At 38.2% G+C, this 19,678-nt stretch overlaps 1 pseudogene; it reads right to left on the bottom strand.

Moving 5' to 3' along the window:
* The window catches only part of LOC104232022 (cytochrome P450 CYP72A219-like), a 57,276-nt pseudogene that overhangs the window by 708 nt on the left and 36,890 nt on the right, over positions 1 to 19,678 (bottom strand).

The raw sequence follows: 19,678 nt of genomic DNA, 5'->3' as shown, positions 1-19,678 counted from the left end.
AAGTGCATAAATTGGCAGTAGTACTAGCCAACTTGTGAAAAGTACTTACAATTTTGAGACGACTTAGTCCTTCAAAATCTGGTTTCTTATTTCCGAAGACCTGCAAAACCTCCTCTCGGGAATTGATGGGCTTAGACTTGGCTTCTTTGAGTTTATTTGTCAACTCTTTCAAATCTCCATAGAGTAGCTTGTAAGGGTTTCCCTTAAGACCACTCCGTCTTAAGTATTTCTCCAATTTCTTCGGCCTAAACCATGCCCAATTCAACGCTCTCCATATATATACTACCACGAAATTGTAACACAAACTGCTGCTATCATCTTTAATCTCAAAAGTGACAAGTAATCCATGAAATTAAAGGCTTACTCTCTCAAGTATACTCTTTTATCTTGTAAATACTATAAAAAGTTAAGAGTACCTGCTTTTCTGTAACATCGACGAGAAAATGAGGTAATTGAAATTGTACACAACTAATAAAAATGTTTCTCCCAATTTGTCAAATGTGTGGAGTTTTATAAGAGGGTAGAAACACAAAATATATACTAATGCATGAGGGGCAAGACATTTTCATGAATTTTAGTTGGTGGTGACAATCAAGGACTAAAAATTAAGATAAATCTAGACTTGATGGGCATTAGTCTAAAGATGAGACAGCTATACGTCATACTTACAATTTACTGTGTTAAAGTTTTACGGGGCTAATGACTAAGGGGTCGTTTGGTAGGGACGCTAGCTGGCACTAGTTTACAGCTTGCTATGATCGCACCAAGGTTGGTTATTCCTACTCCTACCTTTAAGCGAGTCCGGAACCTAAATGTGGTTTTTTTTTACTCAAACTACACAAATAAGTGGTAAAAAAAAGTTACATTTTTATATATAGCACCACAATACCTGGCGCTATACATTAACAGTAACGGAACCATTAATGTATAGCGTCAGGTATTGTGGCGCTATACTGTAAAAGCTGACATGGCCAGGTATAGCGCCACAATACCTGGCGCTATACATAGCGCATTAATGTATAACGCCAGGTATTGTGGCGCTATACATAGATATTTCAAAAGCCCTCCGTCTTCTTCTTCAATTCATCCATCCCCCATTTTTTTTATAACTCTTCCCCACTTCTTGGTCCCCCTGATTCTGCCCGTTTTTGTAAAAAAAAAAAAAAAAAATTGGGTCCCCCCGACACATAAAAGTCGAAGAAAAAGGGTCCCACATTCGAGTAGAGTTTCGTGCTATTGTTGATTCACAATTTCGGAGTCAAAATTTCAATCTTTTTGCTTTGCCAAAATTCTAAATCGAGGTATTTCGATTTATTTTAAGTTGAAACATTTATAATAATGTATATGGCATGATTTGTATGTGTTCTATTTCGGTTTGTGTTTTTTTTCGAAACTAGCATGTTAAATTTAGCCGAATTTAATATTAGTATTTTCTAATAAAATATAAATTAGTAAAATAAATTTGTCTGTTAATATCCTGATTTATATATATGTTTTTTTATTCCATTTTGTATTTTATTTGCAATTAAATTTATTTGTTGTTTATGCTTAGTTTAGATTATTTTTTAGCGTAGTAAAATCCAGACCCTTTTAGCGTAGTAAAACGTAGACCCTTATAGCGTAGTAAAATTTAGAGCCTTGTAGCATAGTAATGTGTAGTATTTTAGCTTAGAATTCTTTTTGTTTAAGTATCTTATACTGGTATTTGAAAATGCAAACTTTGTACAATTAAGTTAATAATTGTATCAACACACATAATTAGTAATTTGTATAATTAAGTTATTAAAAAATATGAATTTAAATTATAATAAAAATACATTATATATATATATATATATATATATATATATATATATATATATATATATATATATATATATATATATATATAATGTGTTTTTATTATAATTTAAATTCATATTTTTTAATAACTTTTTAAATTATAATAAAAACACATAATTATATATATATATATATATATAATTTGTACAATTAAGTTATTAAAAAATATGAATTTAAATTATAATAAAAAACACATAATTATTAATGATAGTTTAATGATAGTTTACAGTTGACGACATGGACGCGACTATACATCCCGGCCCTCGGACGTTGGATCTATTAGCCCTACAGTCCCAGCATAGATCCGAGTATATATGGGACGGACAGTTGCTTACACAGACTTTCCGGGCTAGGAGAGTGGATCTATTGTGGGAGTTTTTGAGTCCTCCCCGCGTTCTACATCCCCGCGTGGTCCATTACCTGAAGGAAATGGGATTATATAGGATTATTAGGATTGGCCGGATACAACTCGACTATGCTTTGATCACGGCCTTGATTGAGCGCTGGCGACTGGAGACACACACTTTCCATTTGCCAATCGGCGAGGCTCACACTGCAGGACGCTGAGATTTTATATGGCCTATCCGCTGATGGCTTGCTAGTTTTACTGCCTGCGACCATGAGATATTATTCGCGGCAGGCATATTGGGATATGCTGCACATGCTCACGGGTTTCATGCCGGAGGACGAGGAGGTAGCGTCTGGGTCCAGTCGTATACAGTTGGTCCCCATTAGAGACCACCTGGTGCAGATCCACCATACTATCACCGACGAGTCAGCGGAGGTGGATGTACAGCGATATACGAGGCTGCTGTTGCTCCTTCTATTTGGGGGGTCTTGTTCCCGAATACTTCGGGGAACCTAGTGAGCCTCCGTTTTTTGCATCATATTGGCCGGTTCGAGGATACAACCATCTACAGCTGGGGTGGTGCTGTCATCTCATACCTGTACAGGCAGATGTGTCGGGCTTGCATCGGCACACAGAGAGACGTTTGTGGCTTTCTGCCGCTTCTACAGGTGACAATATATTCAAATAATATGTCCATTAGTTACAATTCTACTTAGTTATTGTTAATCTTATAATTTACGTCAACTTTGTATGTTAGGTTTGGGCCTGGGAGTGATTTCTGCAGTTTCAGCCACCTCTACCACAACTACCGGCTAATGTAAAAATTCCGCAACTCCCTCTAGCCTGTAGGTGGGTTATGCGTCGTACTCTTGCACGAGAGTATGATGCCCATCATAATCTCCTCCTCTGCAGGGTTGTGTTGGATCTGCTGGATGACGCACAGGTGAATATCTAACTAAACTTACCTGTTATAGATTAACTTAGTGTTGCGCATACTAACTTTTTGTGTTCTTATTGATAGTTCATCTGGACGCCGTATAGCGATGAGGTGATAGGTACCCTGCCAACGTATTGCACGTTCGGCCGACATATTTGGAGAGCTTCTGTCCCGCTCATATGCCTCGATATTGTCGAGCATCATGCCTCTGAGCGGGTATTTCGCCAGTTTGGCCTGTCGCAGCCTATACCGACTCCGCCTGCATGGCATGCTTTACATTATGAGAGGGATGATCGGTCCAAGGCGGACGACACATTTATGGCATGGCTTAACGAGCAACTAGGTACTTGGGACAGGCGAGGGGACTTGACCCCACCTCCGCAGCACTGTTTCCCAACTTTTTATCGGGAACCCAGTTCATCAGGCACACGGTCGGTACGTCCCATACGCCAGGAGACACGAGGCCCTGGTATGTTTTCTATTATTATTAATTATATACCTGTAATTTAGTGTCAAATATGTAGTTTATGTCTTTTACTTTGTGCAGGCGATTGGATTGCATACCGTCTATCATATGGGGCAGCAGATGCAAAGTTATGTCTACGATCCTGTGGCCATGCAGGAGTATAGTCGTCGATTCATGGATGTGGCTTCCCAGACACTGCAGCGAGCCCGATCGGATCATCGTTTGGCACACGAGGCTGATTATATGGACCCAACGCAGTACCATCGAGGTCGTGGTATCCTACGAGCTGGTGGTGCCCAACGTGCAGGTTGTGCCGGACGACGTGGTCGTGGGCGGAGAGGAGGTGGTCCCCAGCAAGGGGGCATTGACGCTCCTGCTGCTGATATGGCAGGTGGCATGCATGAGACGGACATGCCGTCTTACAGCCTTGGAATTTATCACACTCCAGTGCCATCGCAGGTGACCCCATCGGGTCAATTATTGATCACGGACACGAATATTCAAGGAGTGGACTGGGGTAGATACTTCCCAGGCCCGTCCACCACTGTTGAGGATCGACCGACCCGAGATTTTTATAGTGGGCGCCGACTGAGTTATGGCTCCACATCACATGCGCAGGTATGAATTTATTAGTATTGAATTTGAATTTGTTTTAACTGTAACTTATTTATTTTCTTTAACTTTATTAATTTCCTTTTTAAGGGTTCATGCAATGATGCGACAGATGACTATATTCAGGATCCAGACATGATGATGGTAAGACAATATAAATTGTTGTGAATTGTTATGTATTTTCCTATACTAAATTTCATATTATTATGTAGCCTTCTACTGGAGCTGACAGCACCACAGATACATGTCATCCTGCGCCGCATCCAGCTATAAGGAGACGGCTTGATGATGATGATCCTGATAGCGTACCCGGGCGGGAGGGGATGCGCCTCAGGCCAACGGCTGCATTGCGACACACCGGATGCGGGACACATTGACATTGCCCAGACAATATTTTTGTATAAATTAACAACAATATTTAATCGAATATGCTCATTACTTTTTTTAGTTCTCCATTCGTTTGATAATTTCATAAAATAAAATGTAGAACAACACAAGCAGTTAAACTTAACTTCTACTTCAATTAAAATAAAATTTAGTACAACAAACAAGGAAAACATTACTACAGCACAAACACAAACATAGCAGGCCAACACAATCAAAATACATGAAATATGAAAAATACACTAAACACATACATGGCCTGTTTAGCCCCTGTTGCCATTTATTTTCCGCTCCAACCACTTAAATCGTTCTTGCAGTTGTTCTTTTTCTTCTTCTACATCTTTCAGTTTCGCCTTCACCTCCGCAAGTTCCAATTTATATTTTTTTTACGTTCCTTTTGTGCTTCACAATTCCATTGCGTTTTCCATTTTTCTTCTCCCACCTCCTTCAGTTTCGCCCTCAAGTCTGCAATAATTGTATTGCTTTCTTTTTCTTTTTCTCGTTGTCTTAAACACGTATTATAAAGAAACTGCAGTTGTTCTCTGTAACATTCTTGATAACATGGTTCATCGACCCATTCCTGAAAATCACAAATTGGTTCGCCAGGAACCTTGTAAAACTGGTTCATACAGTGCCAGTAGCGGCGTCCAACTTCACCACCGTCCCAACAATTTTGCATCAAGCATGCTATTCCACAGTTGCACTTTGGTGGACGAAGAGGTTGAACCATTTGTGAAATAAATTTGTCTGTAATGTAAAAAAAACCTTACTTGTATTGAAATATTTGCTTTTACTAAATTTTGAGCACACAAAATAATTACAATGAGCCCGTTATTTATAGGCGAGAGAAGACACACATAACGTACTATGTAATGGCGCTATATTTTGCGTGTTAAATATCATGATGTTGACAAGACAACTTTATGTCAGTTGGTCAGCTTTTTTAGTTCGACAAGACAACACACACATAACGTACTATGTAATGGCGCTATATTTTGCGTGTTAAATATCATGATGTTGACAAAGACAACTTTATGTCAGCTGGTCAGCTTTTTCAGTTCGACAAGACAACACACACATAACGTACTATGTAATGGCGCTATATTTTGCGTGTTAAATATCATGATGTTGACAAGACAACTTTATGTCAGCTGGTCAGCTTTTTAGTTCGACAAGACAACACACACATAACGTACTATGTAATGGCGCTATATTTTGCGTGTTAAATATCATGATGTTGACAAGACAACTTTATGTCAGTTGGTCAGCCTTTTCAGTTCGATAAGACAACAAATACATAAAAAATATACGGATAGTTTTATTAAATTAATATTTAAATAGGTAAAATGGAAAAGTACAAATCATAGTTAACAAACATAATTTTATTTCATAAATCTTGCAACATAGACATAACAACTAATTATTACAACATAAACTCATGGGTAGTTAGGTACACTTGAAGAACACCCACCACGAGCTTGATTAGTTTTGCCACCCAAACCAGCTGAAGGACATTTACGACGGTCGTGTCCTGTTTGCGAGCATATACCACATTTGCGCGCATAAACGATGTCACTAACATCCATTTGGTTCCGTATACGCGTTCTCTTCTGCACCTGTCTTTTACGCAAATAGGACTTGTCACACACCATTTTAAATGGTTCCGGAGGTCAATAATGCTCAGCACCCACTGGCTGCAACTGACCACTATATGTGTTTAGGTACTTGGAAACACTATATTGTTCAACATAGTTGGTCTCCGCATAACCAACACGTTGAAAACACTTGATGGCATGTGAGCAAGGCATGTGGTAAATGGACCATTTCCCACAGGAGCATAACCTTGCAGATTCATTTACATTATGTACATTATTACCTCGATTATTATGGATAGCGGTGCGAAATTCAAAAACACCTCTTTCGTTATCATACTGCAAAAATGAATGCCAATGTGCTCGCCGTCTGTATTTCTCAAATCTCTTCATAGGCACTGGCATAAATTCAACACCCCTCTCCATCAATTCCGTTGCAGCTGCAGACCGTTCAACAAACCTCTCCGCCATCTGCTTGAACGACATCCACACCATGGCTATGACGGGCAATCCTCTTGCTGACTTTAATAACTCGTTGAAGGACTCTGACACGTTTGTAGTAAGAATTCCCCATCGTCTGCCACCATCCGCATGCAACGTCCACTTTTCAGGGTCATGTCGCATTAACCAACGATAGGCTGCCTCGTCTTCTTGCCTGATAGAATCCATATGCCTCCGGAATTTATGATGTTGGTGGTGTGTTGCTGCCATCCACATCAAATCATATAGATCCTTGTTGGGATGTGCTTCTGGAAATTGGCCTTAAAGTGCCTCACACAGTAACGGTGGTATGCATAAGGTTCTTGCCATGCAGGCAAGTTCTCCATAGAACTTAATATACCACCGTGCCGATCAGATATTAGACAAATACCTGAACGTTGTTTGACAACGTGCTCTTTCATGTGGTTCAAAAACATCGTCCACGTCTCTGTGCTTTCATTGGCACAAACAACAAAAGCTAGAGGAAATATCTGTCCATTAGCATCCACTGCCACGACTATCAATAGCTTGATATCGTACTTTCCATAGACATGAGTTCCGTCTATGGATATTACGGGCCGACAATGCAAAAAACCATCAATTGTTGGCTTAAACGCCTAGAACACGTAATTGAATATGTATTCTGGTGTTCCCGGACTCTGCTCAAGCTTTCATTCAACAACTGTCTCGGGGTTAAAGTGCTGCAGTGCGGCCATGTACTTTGGCAGAGATGCAAATGACTTATCCCAATTACCGTTAGACAATTTCAAATGCTCGTTTGCGCCCGAGAAATGGCTTTCTTTTCGTAATGGTATGGCCATATTCCTGGTAGACTGATGTAATGCACTCTTTGATTGTATACCTTATGGATGCTTCGAGGTGCGGAATAAGTACAAGAGATATCAAGTCAATATCCAAGTTGAAGTGATTACCGTTGAATGTGTCCATTTCGCATGTGTGGGTGGGAATATATTTACCCACTTTTCACATACCTGTCTTCTTCTTGGTCGCACGCAACATCCAATTACATGGCCAAAACCACCTACGGCAAACAACCTTGTATACCATCGAACTTGACTCCCATACCTGCATCTCACGACACTCTTTTACGTTGTGCATTTTACAAGCCCTGCTTAAGCGTGCTTTATCAGGAAAAAGCATCCCCTTTGCAAGCACCGTTGGTCTAGACTCATCCCACATTGCTGTCCGGATTTCATCAAAATCCCTTGTGAGAGCTTCCACATCCGGCACGGTTGGCAAGTTATCAATGTAAGGAATCTCCCTTGAATGAAATGACACTTCGGACTCGTACACTCTTCGTCTAGGTGGGTCTCTCTTCAAATCAGGTCCTTCCTCCTCATCCTGTTCATCACCATCCTCACGAAAAAAGGGTGTCTCGTCTCCGGATTCATCGGCATTGTTATCGTAATCACTGTTCTGTTCCTCACTCTGTGCATCTGCCAGATCCCGAGTCGTAATGTGATGAAATTCCGGATTCATCCATATGGTTTTATATCACTTCACTTACAAGTCGTAATGTGATGAAATTCCATGATGGACGTTTTCAATTAGGTGATGACTACCGGATGGGCCACTTGTAAAATTCATATCCGGCCGGTACCCCCTATTAAATATATGAGCGTTAATACAAATTCAAGTACGCCAAAAATATACATAATTAACACAAATGAAAATTAAAGCTTACCACTCGTCTAGTGAATTATGGAAAGCAGGGTATAAATTATTTTCTCGTTGCTCATTCGCCGCCGGTGATAAGTTTAAATCAATGAAAACTCTTTCATCCGGAACCTGTCCGGCAAAAACTGCTCCAGAATAACCACCCGATGACTGAGGGTTATCTCTGCTACGCACAACCTCGTTTTTGGAACGTCTTCGACCTTCACGTACATCTCCCACATTGTGATTACAAGAAATTCCCGACATTCGTCCGGAGTCCTCAAAAAATCACTCAAAGTTTCATCATCGTTGATGTTAAACTCCGAGTAAAAAACAACCCCTTGCGGAGTGACGAAATACGGATATCTTCCGGTTACTTAACTATAACTGAACGTTTCCTCACACTCAGTTTTTTGCATAATAACGATATCAATTTATCGTACTCTATTGTAAGTGGCAATTTAACATGACACTGAGCAGGTAAAGCCCACAGAATTATTCTCCATCACAACATCACCCCCCAATATAATGAAACTCTTATTCTACGTTCTTCAGACATAATGAAAAACTGTTGGAGAATTTAAGAACACTAAACGTTTCAACAAGAGTTAACAAATTTTTTTGGATGAATTTCTATACAATCCTAACCTCTTTATATAGAAAATGGCTAGCTGGATTTTTTTTTTATATGTATAGCGCCAAAAACGTTGGAACTATATGCTTTTGAATTATTGAAGTCCGAAATTATTGGTGGGGCCAGAAAAATCTATTATAGCGCCACAATACCTGGCGCTATACAGTAACAAAATCGTTAATGTATAGTGTCAGGTATTGTGGCGCTATACCTGTAAATGTCAGCTTTTGCAGTATAGCGCCACAATTCCTGGCGCTATACATTAACGGTTCCGTTACTGTTAGTGTATAGCGCCAGGTATTGTGGCGCTATATATAAAAATGTAATTTTTTTTACCACCTATTTGTGTAGTTTGAGTAAAAAAACCCCACATTTTGGTTTCGTCCTCCCTTTAAGCCCTCCGTATTGATTCCTCATATACGTCAGGAGTAATGTTGTTCAACAACTACCTAAATGTGTACCCTTTTCCAAACAATACACACTAAATAAGCACAGTCAATCGAGAGCTCTTCAATTAACCACAATGAAAACATAGTTGAACAAGTAGAGAAAAGCCAAAGCCAAATTACTATTAAATACATTAGAAAATCATCTTTCGATAGGTTCCATCAAACCCTAGATAAGAGAGTTTAGCTACTCATAATTGTATGCATAATCATAATAATATTCAAAAGCACTAAACTATAGATTAAAGAAGAACGAAGAGAAAAACTCTTGTGATTCATGCTTCCAAGTGTTCTGTAGCCTTTTGCCTCTTCAATAATGTCTAATTCTCTAAAAATTAATTTTAAGAGGTATTTATATGGTAGGGCTAAAGTAGACACGTCCAAAATTAATGTCACGACCCAAAATCCCTCCGAAGAGGTCGAGATAGCACCTAGTCTCTAAAACTAGGTAAGCCTAACTTTAGCAGAAATAACGATAATATTCACTAACTTCTAATTAGATATCTCTGAACAATTTATAATTCCTAAAACCGGTAGTACAAGTCATATGTCTTTCTGGAAATAGTTATAACAAATGAATATATTCCTGTTCCAGAACAAAAGGAAACAATGGAAATAAGTACAATAGAAGGTGACTCTGAGGCCTACGAACGCAGCAGCAGGTTTATCTTGAGTCTCCACAACAATGATCCGCACAACCACTAACGATCAATTACCTGGATCTGTACAAAAATGTACAGAAGTGTAGTATGAGCATACTAGAGCGGTGTCTAGTAAGTATCAAGAGGAACCTCGGTGGAGTAGTAACGAGGAATAGTCAAGACACCTACTGGTCTAATAAGTTGAACAGGATGTGATAATAACCTAACAAGATAAAGATAACAAAGTAACGCCAATAGCAGGAAGAAATCAAATTACAAACAGTAGAGATGATAAGGGGAAAACACAGATGGTACCGAAAAGTAACCAAGTAAATTAACACCAACATAACTGGGATACAGACAAGTAAAAATGTGCTCAAATAAGGAAAGCGATGTTAATTCAACCAATCGCATCATTCCTAATACACAATTCCGACCATCCCAATCCTCGAATTCTCATATCACAATCACAACTTTCAAACCGTTAACACACATGGCACCTTGTGCCCACATATTTACCTTTCACTCTGCACATCAAAGATCCACGTGCTATTCAGTACATAATATCCGTGACAAACTCTAATTAAGATGTTCAAGAAGTTTCATTTATATATCATAAAGTAAATTTACAATTTCTAGACCAAATAGAAAAACCAACGAGAAAAGATGAAGTTATTTTTAGAAATCATTTGAGGGAAGAAAATAATTTTTTCAAATAGAAATACAACATCGGATAAGCTATCGCCTTTAATATAGGATTCATTAAATTAAAACTTAACAGAAATTCTTTTTTAAGAAAAATATAACCTTAGATAGGTTAAGGAGATTTAGTTGAGAAACCAGTTGAAATAAAATATAAAATTTATTAGAAATAGTAGATACTAAAACATACAGCGAGTTCTAACTTAAATATACACAAGGAAGCATGATATTAATTCTTTCATTTTAAATCATAATATTATAAATGACTCAACAGGGCAGGAGGAAATGACTCAACGTAGTAAATTTACTTTGAAAATTAATTCAGCAGAATACAGTATTAGGAGAAGAACTTAGGAAATAATGGCAAGTCAATAAGTCGATCGGAACAACAAAATAACCACTAAAATCACAAATCAGACGCCAAAACACATGAAAATCACATTATACTTCAAGAACCTCTAGAATCGCAACCGAGCGTCCGAACCATAACAAATCGACTCCAAACGACACCAAATTTTGCAGGCAAGTACCAAATGACATAACGGAGCTGTTCCAACTCTTGAAATTACATTTCGACCCCGATATCACCAAAGTCAACTCTCGGTCATACCTTTCAATCTTTCAAAACTTCAACTTTCCAATTTTTGCCAAATTGCTTCAAATTAACCTACGGACCTCCAAATCCAAATCCGGACGTACTCCTAAGTCCAAAATCACCACCCGAGCCTATCGGAACCATCGAAACTCCAATCCGAGGTCAAATACTCAAAAGTCAAATCTTGGTCAATTCTTTCAACTTCAAGCTTTTTAAATGAAAGTCACTTCTAAAAATCCTTTCCAAACTTCTCAAAAACCCGAACCGATGATGCACCCAAGTCATAATACACTATGTGAAGCTACTCGTGACATCAAACTGCCGAACCAGACACAATTGCTCAAAAGGACCAGTCGGATCGTTACATCCTCCCCACTTAAACATACGTTCGTCCTCGAACGTCCCTGGAGTCATTCCAAAGCCATCAAACCACTGCATGAGCTCACAATACATACACCCGGTGGTGATTTCCCATCACCCAAACCTATGTAGGACTGACAACGTAATTTAACTGAAGATCTCACTTGATCCTTAGTCCATAGCCTTAAGACAAAACCCAAATCTCAATATCTGAAATTCATCATAGGACCTAAATCTTGCATCATCACACCGTATAAACCTGAACAAGCCGAATCGAGCCATAATTCCAACCCAGAGTACAATCACATGATGTTCCACACAACTCAAATGCCCGTAGTAATAACTTCTAACCACCATGACTGCCCAAATAACATTCTGGATGTCAGAAATACACTTCACAATGAATAGAACCTTGTTCCGGACCTCCATAGTGCTGCCCATGATAAAGAAACATGCGGGGCCTCATAACTGCCCATAAAGTCAACAAGTCAAGAAGCTCTCTCGTCCGTCAAGGGTCATTGCCCAAATCTTAGCAGAAACAACCTCATACTTCCAAACACTCCTCACCCCCACGAATCTCAGGTCTAAGAACCTCATCTTAGCCAATATAAGCAGCCTAACTAACAACTCATCACTGAACCACACGGATTCTCACACCACACAGCTCATACACCAACCCAACAATAGCTCAATTATGTAGTACAATAGAAGAAAAGCAAGGTATAAGGATTATCTAAAAAGTACAACATATGTAACAATAAAAGTACAATTTCATTAAATTATTCCACAGAGGGAAAACAAAACATCAAATAAACACAAGAAAAGGGTATCCCACATAACATCCGCTGCGACATATAGCCCGATCCAAAATACTCATCAAGCCAAAGTGCTCCGGTTCCTGATCACATGAATACTGATATCAAGCACAGCATAGTGCACAAGTATAACTGGGGGAAAATGATTAGAAATAATAAAACATGAAAGAAAGCGAGCACAACTAAGGCGCAATGAGCAAATCAACATCACGAGGGCTATCCTGCCCACATCGCCATAAGGCCTGAACAGAATTACAACATGTGTGGAGAATTATCATACAACCTTACAGCCCATCACAACATAAGAGAGTAGCACATAACATAGGCTAGGGGCATAATATCCATTGCGTCCGGTAACATATCAGTGATAACAATCAAACAAGAGCACCCAAACTTGACCTGATATAAAATACATATTCTCATTGAGCTTCCAAATAGCCCCCAACCAAATCCTGATCCTTCCTGATTAGATAAATATCATTCCAAAAGTCCCTAGCAACCTATCGATAATGCATGCTATTAGTTATCCCATCCTCAACATTTCTTCACAATCCGCAAACAAGAAATAGTCTACATATGAGGACATCCAACCCCAAAATCTCATGAATACCGAAATTTCCATACCTGAACTCAACTACGCTAATCGAATGGCCGATACATCACTCACACCCTATCATCTTACTGAAGCACCCATATAGATTTTCCAGCCGCGTAACAAAGCCTGAACCTCAAAAGCCTCAAAACCCAATAATCACCATGCCACTAGCCATGCTAACCAAAACTCAAGGGTCTTTCCTAAAATGCACGTTCTTCACATATGATATTCAATAATACCAACCTTCTATTCACTTACGATATCCATCCATGAGAAACCATAATGTATAACATATTCCTTATGCCCATAGTAGACAGCCAACTCAAGCCATTGCCGAAACCATTGAGAACTTCTCCGAGATCCGCCCGCACGCAACTAAACCATTGGGAGCGCATCTCCCCAACTCAAGCGAGTCACACAAACCGTCAAACTCAAGAGTACTGTCACAATTTCCAGTAGAGAATTCCTATTCAAAAGGACCAATTACTTCTATTGTTATGTGACCCAACACCACATAGCGAACCCATTTCTTCGGATAGTCGATATGCAATAATCCTAATCAAAGCCCCAAATGCAGATAATCCTAGCACGACCACGTAGCCTAGAAGCTCATAAACCACCGCATTTTCTCTGAAGCACCCAGTTCTGCCGCAACCACGATGCCCACGCTGAATAGAACTTCTGTGAATCTAAAATTGTTCCTCCGACTCCCCTTGATACTGAAATGTAGATTCATTAATGACATAGAGACACCGTAAGCCCCAATATCATCCCATGGAAGATTTCAGACCTTAGTCATATACAAATCTCGGAAACCTTCCAATACCACATATATACATACCTCAGGCCAAAACTGATCTAAATCTGATTTTGGAATCTGAATACCACTGGTGGACTCCCCCACTTGGTGCAAAGCCATAGAAAATAACATCTGATGATCCGCAAAACTAACCTTCACAGCTCGCACAACACCAATGACAAGGTACTCCAAGTCATCTACTAAGCGCCCGTTCATTATCATGACCGTCAAATTCGCTTTCTCCAATGCCTTGAATGACAATATGTACCTTTCACTAAGTAGAAATCCCATACAACCCACATTGTCTCCAGTACCACCAACTCAATCAACATTCACCTCGTGACACCACCACAATCTCGACGACTAGTCAACCAATTAAACTTTCCCAAGCTCGTACTCATCCACCAGATGTCGGAACCTGTTGCACCTCCATATGAACAACTGAATAGTCTTTCAATACATCTGTATCTTCAGTATGGACGACACATTGAGACAATGTTTGAGCATCCTTGGCTCCCTTGTAGTCCATCTGTAGCATCACAAACCACTTGCGCATAGCGGATATTGAGAGCGCAATATCATACACAAGTGGTTATAAAGGAACATAAGTTATATGCTTCGAGCTAAATGTCAAAAGATAAGGAATGGAAGAGGTGTAATTTCCTAACAGTTTTTGTAGCCTCTCGAAGATAAGTACACATGTCTCCATACTAATCCGCAAGACTCTACTAAACCTGCTTATGACTCATAGCACCTATGAAACTAGAGCTCTGATACCAACTTGTCACGACCCAAAATTCCTCCAAAGGGGTCGTGATGGAACCTAGTCTCTAAAACTAGTAAGCCTAACATTAACAGAAACAACGATAATATTCACTAACTTCGAATTAGATATCTCTGAACAATTTATAATTTCCAAAATCGGTAGTGCAAGTCATAAGCCTTTCTAAGAGTAGTTATACAAAATGAATACATCACTATTCCAAAACAAAAGAAAACAATGGAAATAAGTACAATAGAAGGTGAAGGTGACTCTGAGGCCTGCGAATGCAGCAGCAGGTTTACCTTGAGTCTCCACAGCAATGATCCGCACAACCACTAATGATCAATTACCTGGATCGGTACAAAAATGTACAGAAGTATAATATGAGCACACCACAGCGGTGCCCAGTAAGTATCAAGACTAACCTCGATGGAGTAGTGACGAGGAACAGTCAAGACACCTACTGGTCTAATAAGCTGAACAAGATGTGATAATAAACTAACAAGATAAAGATAACAAAGTAATGCTAATAGCAGGAAGAAATCAAATTACAAACAGTAGAGACGATAATGGAAAAACACAGATGGTACCGAAAAGTAGCCAAGTAAATTAACACCAACATAACTGGGATACAGACAAGTAAAAATGTGCTCAAATAAGGAAAGTGATATTAACTCAACCAATCGCATCATTCCTAATACATACAATTCCGACCATCCCAATCCTCGAAGTCTTATATCACAATCACAACTTCCAAATCTTTAACACACATGGCACCTTGTGCCCGCATATTTCCCTTTCACTCTGCACGTCAAAGATCCACGTGCTACTCAGTACATAATATCCGTGACAAACGCTAATTAAGATGTTCAAAAAGTTCCATTTATATATCATAAAGTAAATTTACAGTTTCTAGACCAAATAGGAAAACCAGCGAGAAAAGATGAAGTTATTTTTAGAAATCATTTGAGTGAAGCAAATAACATTTTTCAAATAGAAATATAACATCGGATAAGCTATCGCCTTTAATATAGGATTCATTAAATTAAAACTTAACAGAAATTCCTTTTTAAGAAAAATATAACCTTAGACAGGTTAAGGAGATTTAGTTGAGAAATCAGTTGAAATAAAATATAACAATTATTAGGAATAGTAGATACTAAAACACACAGCGAGTTCTAACTTAAAGGTACACAAGGAAGCCTGATATTAATTCCTTTATTTTAAATCACGATATTACGAATGACTCAGCAGGGCAGGAGAAAATGACTCAACGTAGTAAATTTACTTTGAAAATTAGTTCACAAGAATAACAGTATTAGGAGAAGAACTCAGGAAATGACGGCAAGTCAATAAGTCAATGACAATAACTCGATCCTCAAAACTCAGTGAAAACTAGAAATACAATTTATCAAAGTCTTGCACGAAGGAACTAAAGTCAGTATAGTAAAACGTGGGATACCAAAATAAAAGATATGTTGCGGCACGAAACCCGATCCTACCATATAATATCAATTCACCCTTATTCCTCCTCAATATATCGCCCTTCTTCCTCCTATTGTAACGTGCTACCCTATCCTACCGTACAATATCAATATCATAATAATAAACATAATATGTTGCAGCGCGAAACCCGATCCCACCATATAATATCAATTCACCCTTATTCCTCCTCAATATATTCCCCTTATTCCTCCTGTTACGGAGTGCAACCCGATCCCACCATATAATATCAATTCACCCTTATTCCTCCTCAATATACCACCCTTATTCCTCCTGTTGCGACGTGCAACCCGATCCCAACGTATATAATTTAATTCAACAATAATAAATCAACAACTCAATTACAAGAATTTCTACCACCAAGGGTATGAGTACATGGCAACAAGAGAATCACGTAAAAATCAAAGGAATACAATAATCTTTACAAAAATAACAAGACATGTAAGGCACGTAATAACTACACAGGCAAACACAACAATTTGGTCATGTAGTATATATGCACAAAGTCATAGAATAAGGAAGGCAATCACTTCGATTAAGGCAAATAGGGGCCAAATAACAAGTAAGAGGTAAAGAAGTGCTAACAACATCGTATAGAGCATGCAGAGGTAAAACTAGCAAATAGGAAACTCAATCATATCGGAACAATTTCCTACTTAGTGAATTTAAGGACCTAAGAACCCTAAAAGGCAAATTTTTCACAAATAAGTCCGAGCACGCACTCGTCACCTAGGGTACACAGACTACAATTAGCATAGAAGACTCAAATCCTAAGGGAAAATCTCCCACACAAGGTTAGGCAAGATACTTACCTCAATTCGGCCAATTCAATACTCAATTTAGCTTTTCCTTTCCAATTCATCAACGCTCGGCTCAATCTAGCCAAAAACGACTTAAATACATCAAACAATGCAAGAGAAAATAATTTCAATTAACAAAGCTATGATTCTTATACAATTTGCAAAAAATCAACAAAAGTCAACTCCCCGAGCCCGCACCTCGGAACCCGATAAAATTTACAAAACCTGAACTCCCATTCCGATACGAGTTCAACCATACAAAATTTATCAAATTCCAATACCAATTCGTCCTTCAAATCATCATTTTTCATTGTTGAAAGATTTTACAATTTTCCGTAAATTTTTCTTTAGATTCTCATGAATTTGATGTTAAATCTAAGATATAATCACAAAATGTAGTTGGAAATTGATTAGAGACACTTACCTAATGATTTGGTATGAAAATCTTCTCTCAAAATCGTCCACTCTTGGACCTAGGGTTCAAATTATGCTAAAATGAAGCTAAGATTCAAAATGCCCAGCTTTTAGTAGGCTATTGATAGCATCCTAGGAAGCTCAACTCTATTCAAGGACATGGATGAAGCTTTTGAATCTCAAAGATGGCCTTTAATAAGAGTTCAAGCTAAAGAATTACAAAACAAGATCATTAGACTTCAAGTGCAAATGAAGAAGTTATTAATTGGGAGGAAGAGCTCAAGGATAAAGGATGTGAATTGGCTAGGTGATAGCATCAAGGACAAGGATAGAGTTTTGGAAGCTCCAAGGCCATATACAAGATCTCAAGCTAAAGAGTTGCAAACTAAGGTTGCTAGACTTCAATGGCAAATAAAGAAGCTTTCAATTGTAGAGGAAGAGCTCAAGACCAAAGGAAATAAATTGTCCAAATTTTACAATTATATGGTGGTCCAAATTGAAGTCCAAGAGGAGAAAGATTGGGTCACCAAATTAGCCCTTGAAATCCATCAAAAAGGGCTCAAAATAAGTTTAAAAGAGGTCCAAAAGGGGGTGTTTCAAAAGGAGCCCAATTGGAGTCCAAACCAATGGCCCAAACTAGTTGTTTTAAGGTCCAAATCTGCCCCAAAGGGTCTTGGCCGCCCTCACCTAATTTTAATGACTTTTCTTACTCCTTAGCAACCACCCTACCTAATTGTAATGACTTTGTATGCCTTAGCAACCACCCTACCTAATTTTAAGGACTTTTATGACTTAGTACTCCTATAAATAGGGAGTTCTTCTCATTCATAAGATACAACATTTATTGATTAAGTATATCATACTTTGAGAGTTCTTTTGAACCTTTGTTACTTGTGCTTTGAGATTTATCTTTCAACCTTTACTAGTTCTTAGTTCAAGGTAGTAAGATTACTTCTCTTTTATGATATCTTTGATTCCTTTGTGGTATTCTTAGAAGGTGATTAATACTAGTTATTAATTGTTGTCTCAAGTTACTCGTAAAGTGGTCAAGATCCGAATCTATTGTTTTGATTTGCTTTTTAAGTAAAGGCGTTTGATTTCTTCCATAAATCAAGACGTTGTTACTTTGATCTTGTCAAGGCTATAGAACTTACGTTCTTGGAAGTTCTTGGAATTCTTTCCTTGAATTCGTCCCATATCCTTTATTTTCATCTCTTTAATTCTAGTTGTTCAATTCCTTGTTGTTATTGTTTCCGCATTTACTTCTCAAATTCTTACTCTAATTTGGATTCCCGACCTAGTTGTTATCAAGTGGTATCAGAGCGGTTTTTATCAAGATTTCGTTCTTGGTAAGTCTTGGGATTTCTTGAATACTAAGAGCAAAGAAAAGAAAAAAAAATTTAAAAAAAAAAAAAGAAGCGAAAATCAGTTTTTAGAACAAAAAAAATAGTATTGAGTGCTCTCCGGGATATTTCTTTTGTATCTAATTTGTTACCAAAAATTAACAAAGGAAACAAGAAGAGGGGATCCTAGATTTTCTTACTCTTTCTAATCTAAACATATAATCCTTTCCTTTTTGTTCGCGTCATGTTTTAACCGAGCCTAATAGTTCTAGGACTTGGTTTTTCTTTCATTAGTTCCCCAAAAATCTGAATTTTACTACTAAGAACTTCATACGAGTTGGTTTAACTATAAATCTACAAAGTATTTTGTTCAAAGGTCATTTCGAGAAAAAAAAAGGATAAAGTGTGTGAGAGAACAATTGAAAAAAAAAACAAAGAAGCCAAATTTGAGAGATTCATATTTCCTTTAATCTATGTCAAGATATCTCAAATAGGTAGTTGCAGTGGAAGGAGTAGATCTATGACTCTTGAAAGGTCGATATTACAATATATCGAATGGAAAGAAGACAATGGTAAAGTTATTTTTCAAACAAGAGCTAAAGTGATGTCTACAATTTATACCCTTAGAATTGACAAAGCATTTAACTATAACTTAATTAGCACTTATATGGTTGAGAAATTGAACTTGCCTTGTGTTGAACATATTGATCCCTATATGTTGAAAGGAGTAAAGGTAGATAAAAGAGTGTTATTACCATTCTCTATTGGAAGGTATGAGGATGTGATCTGGTGTGATGTCATTCCCATGAATCGTTTTCATATCTTGTTGGGAAGGCCATGGAATATCTATAGAAGTGCTTCATATAGTATCGAAAAAAATAGATACTCTTTTGAGGTTAATGGGAAGAAACTCAGTCTTGGACCTTTGA

This window comes from Nicotiana sylvestris, chromosome 7 (genome assembly GCF_000393655.2).
Source record: "Nicotiana sylvestris chromosome 7, ASM39365v2, whole genome shotgun sequence".
Classification (NCBI taxonomy): domain Eukaryota; kingdom Viridiplantae; phylum Streptophyta; class Magnoliopsida; order Solanales; family Solanaceae; genus Nicotiana; species Nicotiana sylvestris.
The sequence above is the reverse complement of the archived record's forward strand: the minus strand, read 5'-3'. Positions and strand labels throughout refer to the sequence as shown.